The sequence below is a fragment of the Ambystoma mexicanum genome, chromosome 7p (genome assembly GCF_040938575.1).
Source record: "Ambystoma mexicanum isolate Mex_15411 chromosome 7p, UKY_AmexF1_1, whole genome shotgun sequence".
Classification (NCBI taxonomy): domain Eukaryota; kingdom Metazoa; phylum Chordata; class Amphibia; order Caudata; family Ambystomatidae; genus Ambystoma; species Ambystoma mexicanum.
The window spans coordinates 330,125,677-330,144,457 of NC_090939.1; positions in this window are offsets into that span (position 1 = coordinate 330,125,677).

Genomic DNA, 18,781 nt, shown 5'->3' on the forward strand with positions numbered 1-18,781 from the left:
GCATGGGGTGTAAGAGGAGAAGGCACCAGGGATGTCAGGGAGTACAAGGGTGCATTTGGTCTCTTGTTTATTCATCTTGTACGTTGAAAGACTTGCGCCCTATCTTTGTGGCCTATATTGTGAATGTGGTTAATTGGCTGAGGTTATCCGGTGCATTGCTTATACTAGCATCAACAGAATAGCACACACTGTGGTCAGTCTGAGCAAACTGATCAGAGCCTTTAAAGGCTTTATCAGGAACATAAATGTTGATACATACATTGTAATGTACACTGGTCTTGTAATATGTAGATTCCGCCATTTGTGGGTGACCTCTTTGTGATGTGAAGAAAACCAACATGAGGATTTCTGGCCCATCTATTTTGTGGTCAACATTTTGAAGATGTCCGCTGGCTTCAATTCCAAGGGTATACGGTTTTCCAAATCTCTTTGGTGTGGTGCCTGACTTGTGAACAGCAGAATTGTCCTTGGCTATCAAGATGTGCCATGTCATAGTTTCATCAATAATTATGTGGAAAAAATGTTGAGTTGACAATTGAATCAGTGAGGTTCTGCATGTAGCCTTGGTTTAATGGCAAGGCTAGCCCATATCTAGTGGTGTGAGGAGATTTGCTTGACAACCTTGGTCAATTAACTCGACCTGATGCCATCCCTACTGTTGTACTTCAGTACCACTGCATTGCACAGGGCTCCACTGCCTCCATGCTATGTATGTGCAATATAAATCCTTCATATAACATCAAGGAAACTGGAGTGAAGCAAGTGAGGACTCTTTATGTATGTTAAAAAGGTGTTGCAACGAATATAATATTTTTAGACTTCACAAACATAATCTACTCCTCATCTAATAATGTGGTCGGATTCGCAGGCTGGCCCGTTAAGCTAATTGCCGTAGCAGACAGCTGAGTGTTGTTCATATGCTAGTCCTGAACTGTTGAAAAACCTGTATGTTAAGTTATACATTGGTGATTTTTTTTCCCTGTTCGCTGAGATCTCAGTGGCAAAAAGTCAGCATACAACGCTCAACTAAATGCTGTTCTGACCAAGTCGATGGCAGACATGACCCCTCTACACGCCATAAAATGGATGGAACTATTATTGTGTTAGTTTGCAATGAGGGATGTTGCCTCTTCTAATAGTGTGAAATCCAGTCCATAGAATGTTCTGTGAGGGTCCTGTCCATTGAGGAACAAACACATTGCCCTTGATTTGTAAGAATCAAAGCTGCTTCATACGATCTGCCAGGCTTGCTACGACTGATGAATCGTTGATTCATAGCATTGTATTATGAAGCTGTACTATTATAGCAATCACGTATTCGAAAGAAACGTGCAAATTAACAAAAAGCAACATATTTGCAAACCCCAAAAATATGCAAGGACATGTGAGTTTGCCCGCAGGGGAAAAATACATCGCATTCAATACTAAAATCTAATCAGACGAGTTTATAGCTATCATTCGACATTCAGTGATGACACATTTAAGTCACTCAAAACGTAATGGTCTCTTTTATCTCCGGAATCCCTCAATGGTATAATATGCAAGTTGCCATCATATTTTCCATCATTAAGGAGCTTGTTGTACCCGGATAAATATCGTTTAAAAATAGCATCCACTTTGTTGTGAATTAAATCATTGCAAAGAAAAGATAGTACCCTTGCACGCGAGGACACATGAGCATTGCTTCACGTGAGCCCTCGCAAGGTGTGCCCTCCAATCACGTTTCCATAGCGTTCCGTTCACCTAAAGCAATTACCCTAAAGCGCAGTATTGTGTTATGGGCTGTCTTGCCATTCAGGACATTTTCATTATCTTTTTTCAGGTTTCCTGTGCTCCCCTCATGACTTCTAGCTAATTGCTTAGAAATTGCTATATTTGTAACGGCTAAATTGGTTAAAGCTGCATGGTTTCTTGTTGGCCCTCAAACGCCTTTCACTTTCAGACTAATCAGTTTCTGTCTCATACGGCTGCACTGTTCCAAGAGCCTACTTTGCTTAATTATGTTGTCATTTTGAATACACAGCAGGTCAGCCTATTCATTTTTCTTCCTCTCATGAGGCCTACTACGTTTTTACCATTGTGTTAAATTTAAAATTAATGGTAGCATAAACAGATGAACGGAATACAAACATCATTAATAATTTAAGGGGAAACTCTTTTCATTGCACACGTTATTGCATGTAAACATTGAACCCTGATTTGAAGAAGGTGATGATGGTTATTAGAGACAACTTTTTTGATCAACATCGTATTTCGTGTCTAATTTAAGTAGTGTTTGTGCCTGTCAATCAGTTGTTCTCATTAGTTAAACTGCCCTTTGATTGGATCATTGTTTCACCGCACCGCCCTTTCCCTCCCGTGTTGTTACCCAGGACACATGTATTTCATTTCAAGTTGAGTTTGTGTGATGTTGAGTAACACAGAGGCATAGCCTACTTAAAGCAAGCTGTCTCCAAACATGCACATTTGGGCCAAATTTGGATGAGAACCTGACCCCCCAGATATTCGAAATTATCGATCCTACGGATCAGGGCCCTCCGCAATACCTTGCCTTGAACTTCACCATAACCCTCCCTCTGCGGCATACCATCACTGAACACTTTGCTGCATTAACTACCAAGTCCAAACTGTCCATGAAGCAAGCGTAGTTGAGAATATGTCTCTCTAAGGCCATTGGTGTACGCGCCCATTAAAGCAATGTCGTTTGCGTACACCAGAACCAGTAAGCGCCGACCACCCATCTTCGGAACATCAGGTGAGGAGCTCAATAGGTGAACAAACAAACTATTAATATACAAGCAGAAGAGCAGAGGGGCCAGGACACAGCCCTGGCACACCCCTGACTCCACTTTGAATGAGCCCATACACCACCCATTGGGCCCACTTCTGACACAAGCCTGTGTAGAGTCCTGCAATCGCGCCAAAGGTTTCACGACGGTTGGGGGACAATTCATGGATCAGAGCATAATCCACAACTTAGCTCGATTGACCTTGTCAAAGGCTGTGCTCAAATCCGTGAATGCCAAATAAATTGGCTCCTCCCTTATGTAAATCAAGTGAGAAACTATCATATAGAGATCAAGAGACTGCTCGGCCGTTCCCAGCCCTGGCCTGAAACCAAATTGCACCAACGAGAGCAGCCCCACTATTCACATCCCACTCCACTAGCCTTGCACAGTCAAAAGAGATACAGCAATGAAATGGGCCTGTATGAAACCGGTAAATCCTGTAGGCCCTTTTATATGTTGGATAGATGATTGCACAGGATTGAGTGTGGACAGCTCCCCACACAAAAAAAGCATTAAATCCATGTGTCAGAACCAGAGCCCACAATTCTGTGGCCATTCCAAACAAATCTGCCGGTGCATTATCCAGACAAGGTACCTGATTACAGCGCTGGCAGCCAATGGCTTTAGTCATTTTCATCACCGAGGAAACAATCCCTAAAGTAGGGCCCGCTTCCTCCACACTTCCCTATTCTCGCCAATACCAAGAGTACCATTTACTTCCCGTACTCGCCGTACAGTGTATAGGGATGAGAAATGATCTACTCAGGCCAGATGTGAGACATTGGAAACCGCAGCCTTCTGATTATATTACAGAATGGGCCACAATTTGCAATTTCCCAGAATAATTTGACATCGTTATCCTGGGGTGCTCTGGCCCATGTATGCCATGCCGCGACTTCAATGGATCTTTTTCTTCTAGCTAGGGCCCTCTTAAAAAGGGACCTTGCCCAGATAATAGAGTGTTTGGTAGCCTGGGGACTTTTCAATACTGAGAGTAGGTAAGCCTTAGCTCTAGTGCTTTCATGGTGAAACCATCCCATCCTTGGCGCTGCTCTTCTTTTACCCACTACCTGGGTAAACACCAATGACAGATTCCACAATAAAGACCCAAAACCCTTTAACATAGTATTCTGCTCCCCAAACCCAGACAATATGACCTCCAATTAATATGGCCTTGAATGAACAGCCTTCCGCATTAGTTCTTGCCTCCTGTCTTTATTCCACCTCAACCTACCTCCCGATAAAGATGCACATACCTCCAACAAATGTACCTGCACTGGTGAAACATCACTCTGGCCCAGACCAATATCAAGCCTAATGGGAAAGTTGTAGCTCCAGATGTTGGTCACCACTTTAAACCCCTCAGTTCACACCAGAAATTCACTGGGATACAAAAAGGATCCGTATACCATTCTTTCATCTATGGCTATTTCTTCGATGGGTTGTTTGACGAAATTTTTTTTTGCCCAAAACACCATCAAAAAATATATAGGGGGTGCATAAAAAGCATTGGGGGTCAGGAATATTTAAAAAAAACAGGGGAGGGGTGTGTGGGGATAAAAATTTAAAAATACATTTTCCAATGGGTTTTTTTCAGTGAAAAATGTTTGTGTAAAACCCCATTGAAAAATAGCCGTTGATGAAAGAACAGATAACCAAATATTCAATAGTAGATCTACTTAAAAGAGAGGAGAACGTTATCCTACCTGGAATGGGACCATCCTGGTGATCATGTACAGTATGCATTCCCGAATCATGGAGGTAATGCCACAACCTCTGCCCTTCTGTGTGCAATCTGGGGTCCATCATAATCTGGGCCAGAATCCCTGCCATCGCATCCTCCATGCCTTGTATCAATGCTGTAGGAGATTGTTTTGGGTTACATTTAGTATCCCATGGTATTTTGTGGTATTTGAGATGGTATTTGTGAAATATTTGTGGTATTTCTTGGAAGAACATTGTGGTAAAGTTATTGTGATATTTTGTTTAAAGTGGTGAGACTAATTTCAGAATACTGCCTAACAATTATTTCAGGAGAGTCACCAACAGTAAACAAATACTGGACTGAATAATTGGTTCGTTCTCTGCTGTGATATTTTATCTACAAGATCAGATGGCTGTGTTAAACATTAAACATGCAAACGAAATACAAAAAATTAATTCAGCCTCACAACGGAAAAAATGTATTGTGACTGCTTTGAGATTTCTTACAGCACGTTTTATCTCTCTATGCATGCCAAATCAATGAGACTGAATGCAGAAGAAATACACTGAAACTAAATTACCTTTTCAAATGATTGTTCTTTATCATAAACTAGAACTATGCAAGTTACACAGAATGACATATGCGCCCATATTGTAAATTCAACATAAACAAGGCTTTATCTGCGGTGAAGTGAAGAGCCCTGCCTGTTGTCGCCCTTGACTTTGCAACAAAGTTGGCAGAACACATTTCTCTAAAAATGTAGAGAAATATACACACAGTTTTACATGCACGTTTAAATTCTTCTTACTAATGCAGTGCCCAAAAAATAACTGAATTATTTAACCTATGCTACATAGTTTCAAACAGCCACTTCACACGGCCTTCAATTAACAGCATAATTACCTAGGTCTGTTGGCGATATTCCTAGACTCTGCTTGGTAGTGACCCAGGGTTAATCACAGATAAGTTTGCTTGAGACTGCACCTCTTCTAAGGACTGCCAACACAGGAGAGAGACAGCCTCAGCCTTGAAGACTCTCTGTGCCCAGGAACCAGCCCTCTCTCCTTCCAGCACTTCTGCCTCCTTTGTCAGTGAGTGGATGGAATGACCAGCCCTCTCTTCCTCAAACCTTTTTCACACAACTCTGTCACTCAAAATGCACATCCCCTTGATAAGATCATCCCACTAAAATAGCACATGATTTCTTCTGTGCCTTTGCCCAAAACACAAATTGCATTATAGAAGAGAATTTGTTACATCTCTCCGTCATTTCCTGCCCCAAGACAATGCCATGTCTTTAGCAGAACGGATCTCACATTGCACATCTTACAACACAGTGCAGCTTTTTGCCTGCACGTTTAAGGTAAATTCTTTCCGTTTCCAGAGCATCATGCATTTCCATCAATCTGCATCCATGTAATGGACCAATTTGCACTAAATGTTATTATGGGAATCTGTTACATGTTACAAGGGTAGGGTAAAATAGTATATTAGTTTCATTTTTTTTGTGTGCAACTCAGCCCATTACAATAACATCATGGAACAAAGTGATCATTTTCTAGCACGTGTTCTGTGCATTGACATCTATTTAGATTCAGCCTGAGTCTCATGACATTGTCCACGTGCATGAGCCTCACACTCGTGGCCCTAGTTAAAATTCAAGCCTTCGCTAAAATGCAAATGTTGAAATGCAGAGCCTGCATGTTGAAATGCAGAGCCTACATTCCTACAATGCCAATGTTGTTCAACAAAATGAATGCCTTACGAGAGACATTACTGGGGACAAACTAACTGTGTCCCGCCCCAATACTAAAGAAAAAGAGTCAGCCAGTTAGATATGCTTTACAAGATACATTTCTGATGCATCAGGAACAATATGATGTTTGTCGTGATGCATGAGTCTGATAGTACTTTAGAGGATAAAACCACAAAATGGAATGTCACTGGTTGATAACTGTAATTATGTATAAAATGCATCAAATAATGGGACCCACCATGGCTGCATTTGAATTACATAGAAGAGGAATAGGAATTTTGATTAAAAATGTGCAAACTCTCAATAGAATACTTCAGGGTTACATAGAGAGACGTATGGGTGTGCTAAGACACTTTTATAAGCTCTTGCACAAAGAAAATGGGAATCACCATCAGATCCAACATTAAGATGTCATTGGAAGCCAGGCAGGTTGGTGTGGGGATAAACAAAAGGTCAACCAGAGTGTGCCCCTGGGTTGCAAAGGAGCCATTTTTACAATGGTGGCTGCACGATACTTCTTGCAGCGACCGGCAGGATTGACTCAAGTCCATTTGGCCTGTGGGAAAACCTGCAGCTGACCGAATAAGAAACATATAAGATTAACTCAACTGTGTGTCTTCAAGACCACTGTAGTACAGAAAGTAACCTAACTGTAATACCATCAGGAATAACTTAAAACATACAATCACTCATAATGTAATAAAACAATTTCCTAAGCTTTCATATCACAAAAGTAAAGGATTAGCAATATTGTTTTGTCAAAATGGAGACTTATCTATCACTGCGTAAACACTAAATTAGTGTGTCTTTACTGAAGCTAGAGGTGGTATGTTTAGTTATACAACTCCTAAGCAATTAGATCATATTCTAAGCATTCCATGCTAGCCGAGTTCAGAAGATCATTATGGTTAAAGAAACTGTTGGTCTTCTTAATTAGCTATGACAATGATTTCCCAGATTTATACTCTTTCCAGTTGTATGTCCTTCCAAATTGAAGGAATTTGAGTACGCTATGTTTCACAGCACCTACTCGGATTCCTCACTGGTTACCTTTAGTGATATTATTTTTTTATTACACCTACAATTAATATCCATATATTTAGAAATTAACTTTTGGTAAATTGCACCACAACAACTTAAATGTGTATCTGGCCATATATATGGAATACATTTTTGGTAGATTCAATGTGCACCATGCATTGATTTTTTTTAAAAGAATATTGGTTCCATCATTCGAATCTTAACAAATAACCGTTGATATAATGGTGCGATAGCCTTAGGCAGCTGTGTTTTAAGTTATGGTGAAATCTCAACAAGGATACCTGGTTACCCCCTGATCGCCCATATTCCATTTACTATCAACCATCAATCATGATCAAGGTACGTGTTTCAGATAGACCAACCCTAGGCCACACATGAATGAATGGTCACTATTTCATTAAAAAAGTTAAACAAATGTATTAATGCAAAACAAGTCTTCATGTATCTAAGTGTATTTTACATAAAGTGCATATCACAATGAAAACAGACAAATTAGTTACATAACCACACAATTGGCAACACAACTACTTAGTATATCCAGTAAATGGCTTTTCTTTATCTGTACATGGGAAAAGCGGACCCTATTCTCCTATTGTTCCTATTCACTATTTCATAGAGATCATTCAGCTTACCTTATTGAGGGGCCACTCAACCATATTTTATAATTTAAAAAGTAACACATCTACTGTGTAAAATAGCATGATGAGGCTTGTGTGGAAGAAACACTGGGTGTCAACCTTATAAAAACATTGAAGAAATATCTGGTTGGTTTATCTGAAAGGTGGTGAGGAACACATGGAAGCCATGGCGATGGGTAGGATTAAAAAGAAATTGAAAGGGACGGAGATACACTTTTTGCATCACAAGCAGCTTATTAATTTTGGGTTCAACTTATATCATTATCATTATCAAGTGCATGAAAAGCACAGCAAAGTCATCAACCTGGTAGAAAACCTGAGCTTTGATTCTGGTAAACAACTGCTGGCAAGTCTTGATATTGTATCTCTATACACATGTATCCCGCAAAAAGATACACTCGACGTACTGGAAGAAGTACTCTTGTCTAAAAGATCAGCCGGCTCTACGCCGAACAGTTTCATCTTGTGGTGCACCGAAATGGCTCTGACAGAGAACTACTTTAGCTTCAGCCAAGTATTGTAACACCAAATCCACGGTACCGCGATGGGGTCTCCAGTAGCCCCCACGGCAGCGAACTTGTATGAGGAGTTTTTTGAAACCCAGTGTATTTATCGTCCCAATAATCCATTTTTTGAGCAGATTGCTTTATGGTGGAGGTTTATAGACGATATTTTGATCATTTGGGACGGTTCTGAAAATGTGTTCCTGGAATTCATCCAATGGATTAAACAACAAAATCAATTTTTGAAATTCACTTACATTCACAGCAAGAGTGATATCAACTTTTTTTGACAGCTGCCACCCATGTCATATGTGCAAAAACCTACCTTTCGGGCAGTTCCTAAGCTTGAAACGGAATAGCACATTAAATGATTTTTTTTGCATGAAGCAGAGGGGTTGAGGCGCTACCCGAAAAGAATAGTGAAGAGGGCCTTCAAGAGGTCCACCAACAACAACCGAGAGGCTCTGTAAGAGTATAAGAACAAAACCACTAACAATACTGAGCTAGTGTTTGTGAGTACTTTTACGTCCAAATCCAATGAAATAATGAAGATCATTAAAAGGAATTGGCACATTCTTGAAGGGGGCGAATGCCCGCTGCCCGCACCACTTTGCGCTTTCAAAAGGGCTCCGAACCTGAAAGAATTACTCACAAGAAATGACATTTCACAGAAGTCACATTTGCAGAAAAGCATTACTGAATTGTGGGGTGCACTGAGGCTCACTGGACACTCACCGTGCGCCAGTGTGTGAAATGTAAATTCACCAGCCGCACAAAAGAGGTAGAGGTAGGTTACATGAGACCATGGGCACCAACCGCATTTTCCTTAAAGTGGAGATTGATTTCCACAAAACGGATCTGTAAAGAGACTCGATACATAACTCGTATCGTATTGCCGCAATTGGACAGTTATTTGGCAATCTCAAAACTTTACGCCAAAATTTCCCTTCAAGCATATCCCACAGATTTTGTGGAATGTTCCAGCTTGTTTCGCTCCCAAAGGTTATCGCTGGAACTACTTTTTGGAGATAAAATATTAGGACTGGCTTCAAGGTAAATTTTCCATAGGCTGCGTGCAGTGTTGCCCCCTGCAATGCAAACATTTTCATGCGGGCCACCAGGTCCTGTGTCCAATCCCACTCTTGTATAGAGGTGTTAAACAAAACACCTAAATATCAGATACTGTCTGATGTCTCAAGAAGTTTGTCATTTATCTTCCAGGCAAATTTACTTGATCTCTTTAATTTACCTTTTCCAACCACAATGATCTTTGACTTTTTTGCGTTGATTCGTAGATCATTTTACAGACAGTAGTGTTGTAGCGCATTTGGCAATCGCTGCAATCCGATTGGAGTGGAGTTCATAAGCACAATGTCATCTGCTTAGATAGCCCAACTTATCTTGTGGCCATCTACTAACGGGGTGAAGACCCTTAGATCTTTTAGAGTTAATGGCAGATCAGAAATGAAGAGCAAAATAATTGGGCTGCTAGAGGACAGCCTTGCTTCACTACGCGTTTTGTGAAAATCTCGTCAGATAAGTTGCCTTGCTCGTTTAGCCGAACTCTGATGGATGTCTTTGAGTGTAGAGCAATCAGTGGTGACAGCAACTCGCTTGGGCAATTCCGTGCGTGCAGTTTCTTCCATAGAAGGTTGCGGTTGATGCTGTCAAATGCCCGACTCAGGTCTATAAATGCGATGTACAGCTTTCTCTTCCGCATCACAGTGTCTAATTTTAGGCAGTTCAGAAGGACCAGATTGAGCTCAACTCCCACTCCTTTAGTTACGTGGATCAACCGCTGCAACCTCTTCAGCCCAGCGTGCAAGTCATTTCTGGAGAAAAGAACCGAAGACCTTTCAGATTGCATCCAAAAGGACAATCGGCCGATAGTTGTTGGGATCGTCCCGATTACCATTTTTGAATATCGGCATGACCACCGCCTTTGCCCATGAGTCAGGCAGCACTTTTTCCAGGGCAATTCTTTCAAAAAGGATACTCATCAGTTCGGAACTGTGAGTTTTCAACAACACATTAGATATGCCATCAGGGCCGACTGCCCTGGAGGACTTTAGCTTCTGGATTGCCCATTCAATATCTTCCTCGGAATCAGCCACATTCCATCTTCCAACAGTTAGAGTTAGAGGTGAGACCTCAATACAGTTGTAATCGTCAAATATGTTCCTAAAGTGCGCCACCCAGCTTGCCCCATTTACCCCGTTTGACATTGAGTAGGTATGTTTGACGCTACCAGTATTGATGATCTCCCAGATATGTCTACTATCTTTTTGTAAGATGAGTTTTAGCATTTGCTCGGCTTGGTCCTGTTCCCGAGTCAAGTTAAAGGATTTGATCCGATTTCGGTATCGCTGTTTTCTTTTTTGGATTAACTTGCCGTCACTAGGAGCAAAGTCTTTTTTTAGAAGCCTGATGTCGTCCCGGAGTTTTTTCTTTTCTCTACTTATTATCGGATTAAAAGTATGTTTTGCTTTGACATCATTCCCCTTTTGTGTGTTGCTCCTCACTTTAAATTGATGTAATAACAATGGATAGTTTATCCTTGAAGTAGTTGAGTTTGCATTAGCAAAGTTAGTTTTTGTCTGTGCCAACTGGAGTGCATTTAGGCGTAGTCTATTTGCTCTGTTGTTTATGGTGATCTTCTCCCAATACTTGTTCGAAGCTGGGTTTGGAGCTTTCAGACAGTCGAGCAACAAGGCATCATGGTCGCTCTTATCTGTCTTTATGACTTTGAGGGATGTTACTTGGGCTAAAAAGTTCCTGGACACCCAGATGTAGTCGAGTGTCTTCATGGAATCGCCTCGCTTCCAGGTGAAACCTGGGGGGATGTCTCCACGTGTGCAACCATTCAGCATAGAGCAGTCTCTCAGGGCAATCTCCTTGGACCATCGGGCACCACGGTCTTGTATTTGAGCGTCACTCCTTATTCCAGAGGAAGTACTTTTTGTCACTTGACTATTCACCCAGGCATAGTTGAAGTCCCCACATATTATAATTGTAGGATCATTAAATGATAGTAAACAACCGTCGACTGCAGACACAACCGCAGCAATGAAGGATGATTGTGAAATCATTGCAGGGTTCCAATAAATGTTGACTATCAGAGTCACATGGTTGCGTGGGTTTGAGGTTTGAGAATTTTGAATTGTCGTGACTTGCACAAACATATTTGGATTCCTGGTGGAATGAATCAACCAATTATGGCTGTTTTTTATCATTGTTATCAAGCCAGAAAAGGGGCGGCCAAACAAATTCTTTCCAGCCGGATTGAGAAGAACTGTATAGCCATCACACGCCGGACATTCGCGCAGCCATGTTTCTTGCAAACATATGATAGAAATTTGATCCGACAATTGCCAATTTCCATCGAAAAGGTGGGAGAAACCTTGGGTGTTCCACGATAATAGCTGATGATTGCCGTCTGACCAGTCCACACTGAGCTATTGGCCGAAATGACTGTCGTCCTTTGGGCACGGTGAGCATTTTATCCTCATCTGCGCCCACAAATCTTTTCTTCTTTTTTCATTCTCGGTTTGTTCCACAACCGGGGAGGGTGTGCTTTCGTTGGCAAGGTCATTAGCACAGAAAACTTCAAAACCGAAGAACAAAAAGTCGTCAGCGGCATCCTTTACGGCTGACCTTAGCGTTCTAGATTTAAGATGTAAGTTGACCCAATCCAAATGGTCCTCAGGCATGTACTCAACTACCACTATGTCTTCTGATTTGGTAGCTCGCAGGGTTGGGATGCACTGTAGAAGCTTTATTATGTTCCGTCGGTTCAAGTTTACCTCTTTTTGTTTCGGCAGAGCATTTTTAATTTGTATTTTCCAAGGACCTTTATCAGTTAAAGCATTTGGTTTTGTGTTCTTCATTTTAAAGCCTCTGTCCAGTTTTTCAGCTTGCGCTCTTGTTAATTTGGGATTTAATTTGCCGCACAACGCATTTAGCTGAGCAGATACAACTGGCAATTTGCTAGTCAGCTCCGTTTTATCCTTGTTTGTGGGCAACGGTGGAAACATCTTTATGTTTTGTTTGTTTGCTGAACCACTGGCTTGTGATGGAATAACTCTTGGTGCTCCCAGTCGCGGATGAGTTTCTTTGGCCTTTCCCATAGCAACTGGTATGACTTCCGCCGTAGAAACAGCATCGTCATCGGCCTCTTCGTCATCAATTGAGTACGTTGAAAATTCACATAAATCGATAGATGGTTCAGAAATGTCATCGTCGTCGCAATCCAAGCTTTCCCTTGCTCTTTTTAGGCGGTGTTGAGATGCCGTCTTTATTTCTGATTCATGTTTAGAGTTAAGTGGAGACTCCTTTGGCTTCGCCAGTCGGAGAAATATGGACGGATGTGGCGGCGTTGAGAGGTTCCGTATGAATTTATTTCTGCCCGTTGTACGAGCTCGTTTAGCCACTTGCTTCTGGGTAGAGCGATTCTGAGATGTTTTATCACCACTCTTTTTTTTCAGAGGTTGGTTTTCACTTGCTTTCTCCGTCGTTGTGGACTTGTTGAAAATCCCAAATGAAAGTTTCTCTGTTAAATGACCTAGAACGACTTTCACCACCGCTTGCACAGGCAGCCGGTCCCCAAGTGATTGCTCTGGCTCCGGCGTTGCCATCAGCGTAACACCATTTCTGATATAATCAGGGGCTTCCTGCTGGGTGAAGGAGTTGATTTGTGCAGGCGGCATTTGGCTCTCATTTGCTTTGCTTGTCTTCAGGCCCTTTTCCCGCACTACGGGGACGTTCTTTTCAGTTTCCATTGATCCGTCGGTTGCACACACTGAGGCCATACTGCGGCCAGGCTCTCTTGAAGACTCAAGAGAGATTTTCAGGACCTGGCTAAGCTTCCCATTTCTTACTTCTGACATTGGTATTTGTCTGGGCAGGTCATCGAACCCTCCGCTTCCCATTTGTTTTTTTGTTGGAATTTTATGGCGCATCCACTTTGTACACTCAATTACAGCATCTGTTAGAGACGAATTGTCTCCATTTGCCTGACGAGCAAGGTCACATAGTCTACTTTGCCATTTTAAGGATGTCTCAGCTTCGCAGTCAAGTCTTCGGGCAATTTCTTGTGAAAAGGATTCAAGCGTTGTGATCTTTGCGTTAACAGCTGCCAAAAGAGATGTTTGGTCGCACACGACATCATGCAAAGATTCGTACAGTTTCATAAATGGCAGTAAGGCAATCGATGTTGCGGCCAAAAAGTTGTTATGAATTTGGATTCCTGCTGCCGCGGATAGAGAACTTTTAGAGGGATGTTCGAGTCGTGCTTCCTCTGGGGCCACCTGTTTTGCTCTAGCAGAGGCAATGTTTTCCTTTGGTGGGGCAGCCAACTTTGAGTTGCTCATTACAGCTCTCGTCTCTACCCCTTAGTGCTTAAAGGCTCCAAATTTCCATAAGATATTTGATGTAGAGAATTATTATTCGAAGCTGTCATCGATGCCTCAGATCTATTTGATGTATTACAAGGTAAGTTCCCTTGTGAATTGTAATCAGCGGCCACCTTTCTGTTCATATGTGCGGTTTGATTTTGCCGAAAACTGTAATTTAGGCGTTCATAAGTAGCCAAAAAGTCAGCTTTTAGCCTTGCTGCCAACCTTGCTTCATGTCCTGAAAGTTCGATAAAGGCGACTTCATTTGGTGTCCGGCAACTTTTGTGGCTGCAAGGTGTGTAAGACATTTGTTGCATCCACTTGTATTAGAGCCATTTGGCTTGAGTCTGTTACCTGGACTGAGGCGATGCCGGATGGAATTGGAAGATGCAAGACTTCGATACTCTTTCCTCCCCCAGGTTTTATTACATTAGAAGAATCAAGACTGCCACTCTTCTTACACCAGCAACATATTTTTTTGGCATCAGAAGGAATTGAAGATGACAATGCGTTCTGCACTCCGGGACTTCTATTTGCAACCAGGGGGGAAGGCGTCAGTGTTTTTGTTTGCATTAGAACATTTGGAATATTGATTGCCAAAAGGTCGGAGTCAGTTAGTTCAAAGGGGGATATTTGGACGACATCACTGGCATCAATATACACCGAAGGCGAAAATAAAATGTCCGGCTCAACTGAGCGGCTTTCAGAGTGCACACATTGAGGAATTGAGGTGCCTTCCTTTCCAGGACATACATTCACCATGGGAGGAGGACCCATTGAGTTCTGGGACAAGAAGGCTAATGACGGTACTATGCCTTTCGCTTCACTTCTGGCAACCTCAATGTCATCTATATTGACTAAATTAACAATAGCAACATTTGGGTCGATTGGGTCAGACAGGTCGACCAGGCTTACCTCCTTTGAGAGTCCCTGTGGCAGCTTCCTTCGGGATAGCAATGATTTGTGCCGGGTCTGCGGGCCCTCCTTCACAGTCACCATATTGCGCTGATTAATATCAGCAGCTCGTGTTGTTAACGGAGTCACACTAGCGTGCAAGCTGCTAGTGTGACCCCGTCTCCGAACTCCGCTCCGCGCTTGGACGTAGTTTTTGTAGGATGGGCCAAAAAATTAAAGCAACAGCAACACTGAAGCCCCAAGGTCCATAGCAGCAGCTCCTCACAGGGTCCACACACAAGGAGTTCTGCGGAAGACTGAACTCGTCTCCGAACTCCGCTCCAGGCTTGGACGTAGTTTTTGTAGGATGGGCCAAAAAATGAAAGCAACAGCAACACTGAATCCCCAAGGTCCATAGCAGCAGCTTCTCACAGGGTCCACACACAAGGAGTTCTGCGGAAGACTGAACTCGTCTCCGAACTCCGCTCCGCGCTTGGATGTAGTTTTTGTAGGATGGGCCAAAAAATGAAAACAACAGCAACACTGAAGCCCCAAGGTCCGTAGCAGCAGCTCCTCACAGGGCATCGTCAGCAAAAAGGCAGACTTTGCACTACATCTCTCCGACCTGTACTCCCCTGATAGCCGCATCGTTGCGGATCGAGATTGCCCATGGTTCCATCACGAGTGCGTAGATTAGTGGGGACAAAGGGCATCCCTGCCGTGTACCATGCTCGAGGGGGAATGTCCTAGACTCAGTCCCATTTGCCACCACTCTAGCGGGGGGGGGGGGGAGTAGAGCGCGGAGATCCAACCCAGCCACCTCGGGCCCATACCCAGGGTCGTGAATACCTCCCTCATAAAGGCCCAGCTGACCCTGTCAAAGGCCTTCTCCGCGTCAAGGGCCTGTAGAAGCGTCCTTTGTCGCGGACCCCTCTTGAGGCAAGCACATGGAGCGTCTTCCGCATATTATCAGAACCCTGCCTGTTCAAGACAAATCCCACTTGGTTGGGGTGTACCAGGCGTGGGAGGCAGCCCTCTAGTCTGGTGGCCAGGATTCTGGCAAAGATCTTAGCGTCCAGGTTGAGGAGTGAGATGGGTCTATAAGACCCGCATTCCGTCTGGTCCTTGCTGGGTTTGGGTATAACAGTGATGAGGGCCTGCAAAAATGTCGGTGGGATGGACTCCCGGTTCCTGATCTGGTTAAACAATTTGGTCAGGGGCTTCAGCAGGACGGGTTGGGTCTGCTTGTAAAAATCGGCTGTATAGCCGTCTTCTCCCGGTGCCTTTCCCACCTTCAATCTTTTGATGGCGCCCTCAACCTCCTCCTCCGATATCTCTCTCTTCAGGACCTCTAGCTCCATGTCGGACAGCCTAGGCAGAGGGTGTTCTGCCAGGCAGGCGCGGATGTCCTCCAGTGATTCACCTGCCTTTTTGGAATAGAGTTTGCTGTAATAGTCAGCGAAACACTCCACTATTTCCTCGCGGCCCCCGTGAATCCTGCCCATTCCATCCCTGAGACGAGTGACTCCTCTCTCAACCCTGGAGCCCCGAGCCCTCTGCACCAGTAGGGTCCCCACCTTATCTCCCCGTTCATAGTACCTCTGCTTAGTGTATCTCATTTTCTTGATGACTTCCCCTATCAGGACTGTATGGAGTTCCTGTCTTTTACCCTGCATCTCCTCCAGGAGAGCCCCTCGATCAACCCCTAGGAGGCCCAGTCTGGCTCGCAGAGCACCCAGCTCTGCACAGAGTTTACCCTCGATTAGGCCCCTCTCCCGTTTACGTCTCGAACCCTCCGATATGAGAAGGCCCCTGAAAGTGGCTTTTGCGGCATCCCACACCATGGACATATCCGTCACACCGGTGTCGTTTGTCTCAAAGTAGGCCAGCATTTCCTGTCTCATGAAATCACGAAATACTGGGTCCCTGAGAAGTGTATCATTACAACGCCATCGGGAATATCTTGGGGAGATGGGCAGTGACCAATTCGCTATGAGGAGTTCTTGGTCCAACCAAGTTATGGCTTCCACCTTCGGCTGTTGTGCCACCCCGTTCCCTTCTTCCGAGATTAACAAAAGGTCAATTCTGGTGTAGGTGCAATGAGGGGGCGAAAAAAAGGTGTACCCACCCTGGCTCGGGTTTGCTTTTCGCCAGACGTCCACCCAATAATGCTCTACCAGGAGGGCCTGCAGGGCCAGATTGTCCTTGGAGATGCCCCTGGGTGTCCCCCCTCTCACGGACCACCAGTCAAGCCTTGTGTCCATTATAAGGTTGAAGTCCCCCCCCCCGAGTATCATGGCTCCCTCTGCCCACTCATCCATGACATGAAAGACCTGGGTGAGGAAGTGTATTTGTTTTGAGTTGGGCGCGTATAGAGTGGCCAGGGTACCGCGCTCTCCCTCGCAGGTTCCCTTAATGCCCAGGAAACGACCACCAAAACCCCTCTTGGTTTCTATATCTGTGAGATGGAACGCCCTGCTCAGGAGGATTCCCACCCCTTCCTTCTTAGAACTTCTATGTGAGGCCCAATAATTGCACCCAATGTCTTTCCCCTTTATCTTCGATTGCCTGCCTTGCCTGTAATGTGTCTCCTGTAGGAAGAGAACCGTTAGGTGTTGCTTACGGAACATGTTACTCGTGAGGGATCTCTTATTCTGGGAGTTAAGGCCCTTGACATTCAACATGCCTATCTTTGCTTTTAATCATTGTCATTTTTCGTTACGCGCACTGAAATCACCTCTAAGTGTCTGCTACTCAGAGCCCATTGCAAAAAAAGTGCCCATAGTTTGAGCTGGTTTTCCCTTTCCCCTCGAGCCCCACGAGGGGCAACCCCTCTTCCCCACCCTTCCCCCCTTACCCATTTTGTGGGGTGTTCGCCGCCGGGTCCCCGGGTGGGGATGTGACTGGCAACGAACCACCAGGGTCGCTTCCCTGGCCCATGGAAAACATTTTCTTAGGTGTAGCGGCTTTCCAACATGCCGCTCTTCGTTAAGTACCGTCCCTTTCTGATCCGCAGTGGGGAACTGGCTGTAGCGTCTCCTGAGCCAGGCACCCCCCGGCCTTAGTACCTGGTTGTGTCCCCTTTGCCCCTGACGGGGCATGTCACGGCATGAGGCCTGGAGAGACACCGGCAGTTGTCCGTGTGGAGTCGCCGTGTAACTTCCTATGAAACCATACAATAGCCTCTAAATGGGCAACACTTCAACCCTGACCGATTGAACAAAGAACTCCCCACAGGTCGTGGGAGAAACACACTATGACCGGCAGGCTCCATGAATCGTCGCATGCTCTCGTGGGGTGTGGATCAGGCCTTCTGTGCAGAAAGGTGAGCATTGGCTGCTGCTTGTGCGCTCATATAGGGTCTCCTCGGTCCGTGGGTGGATGTTTGGTTTTTCAAAATTTATGTGAGCCTTTGACCTTTAGCTTCCCCTGGGAGAGGTCTGGGCATTGAGGGGCACGAGGGCGGTCTCCGTTGGTTTCGTTTCGATTTTCTGATGGTCCCGCGATGTCGCCTGTGAGATCCTCGGTGGCCCTCCAGATTTCCGCCTCCGTGACTAGTTGGTACCTCTGGCCCTGCCATTCAAATGCTAGGTGGAATGGGTGGCCCCAGCGATAGTGTGTGCCCTTTTCTCGTAGCCACCTGGTGATAGTGTCGCATTTCTTTCGCATCTGGAGAGTGAGGGACGAGAGATCCTGGTAAATCGTCACCCTGGAGTTACCATGTTGAATATCACGTAAGGTTCTCGCCCTCTCCAACACCCTAGCCATGTCCTTATAGTAGTGAAATCTTGCAAGAACTGAGCGTGGACCTCTACCCCCCCGCCGGCCTGATGGACCCTATCAAGCAGGAGAGTCTCCCCCGAGTCCGACCCCAGGACAATTCTGATGATGTCTTGGATTTTGCTTTCAAGTCCAACGGGGTCTCTCCCTCTGTCTCCTCAAGGCCAAATATTCTCAAGTTGTTTCTCCTCTCCCGGTTCTCCATGTCGTCGACCTTGAGCCGGAGGTCCTCCTCACGTTGTTGCAGTTCCTGAAATCTAGTTTCCATTTGTGCCTCGAGGA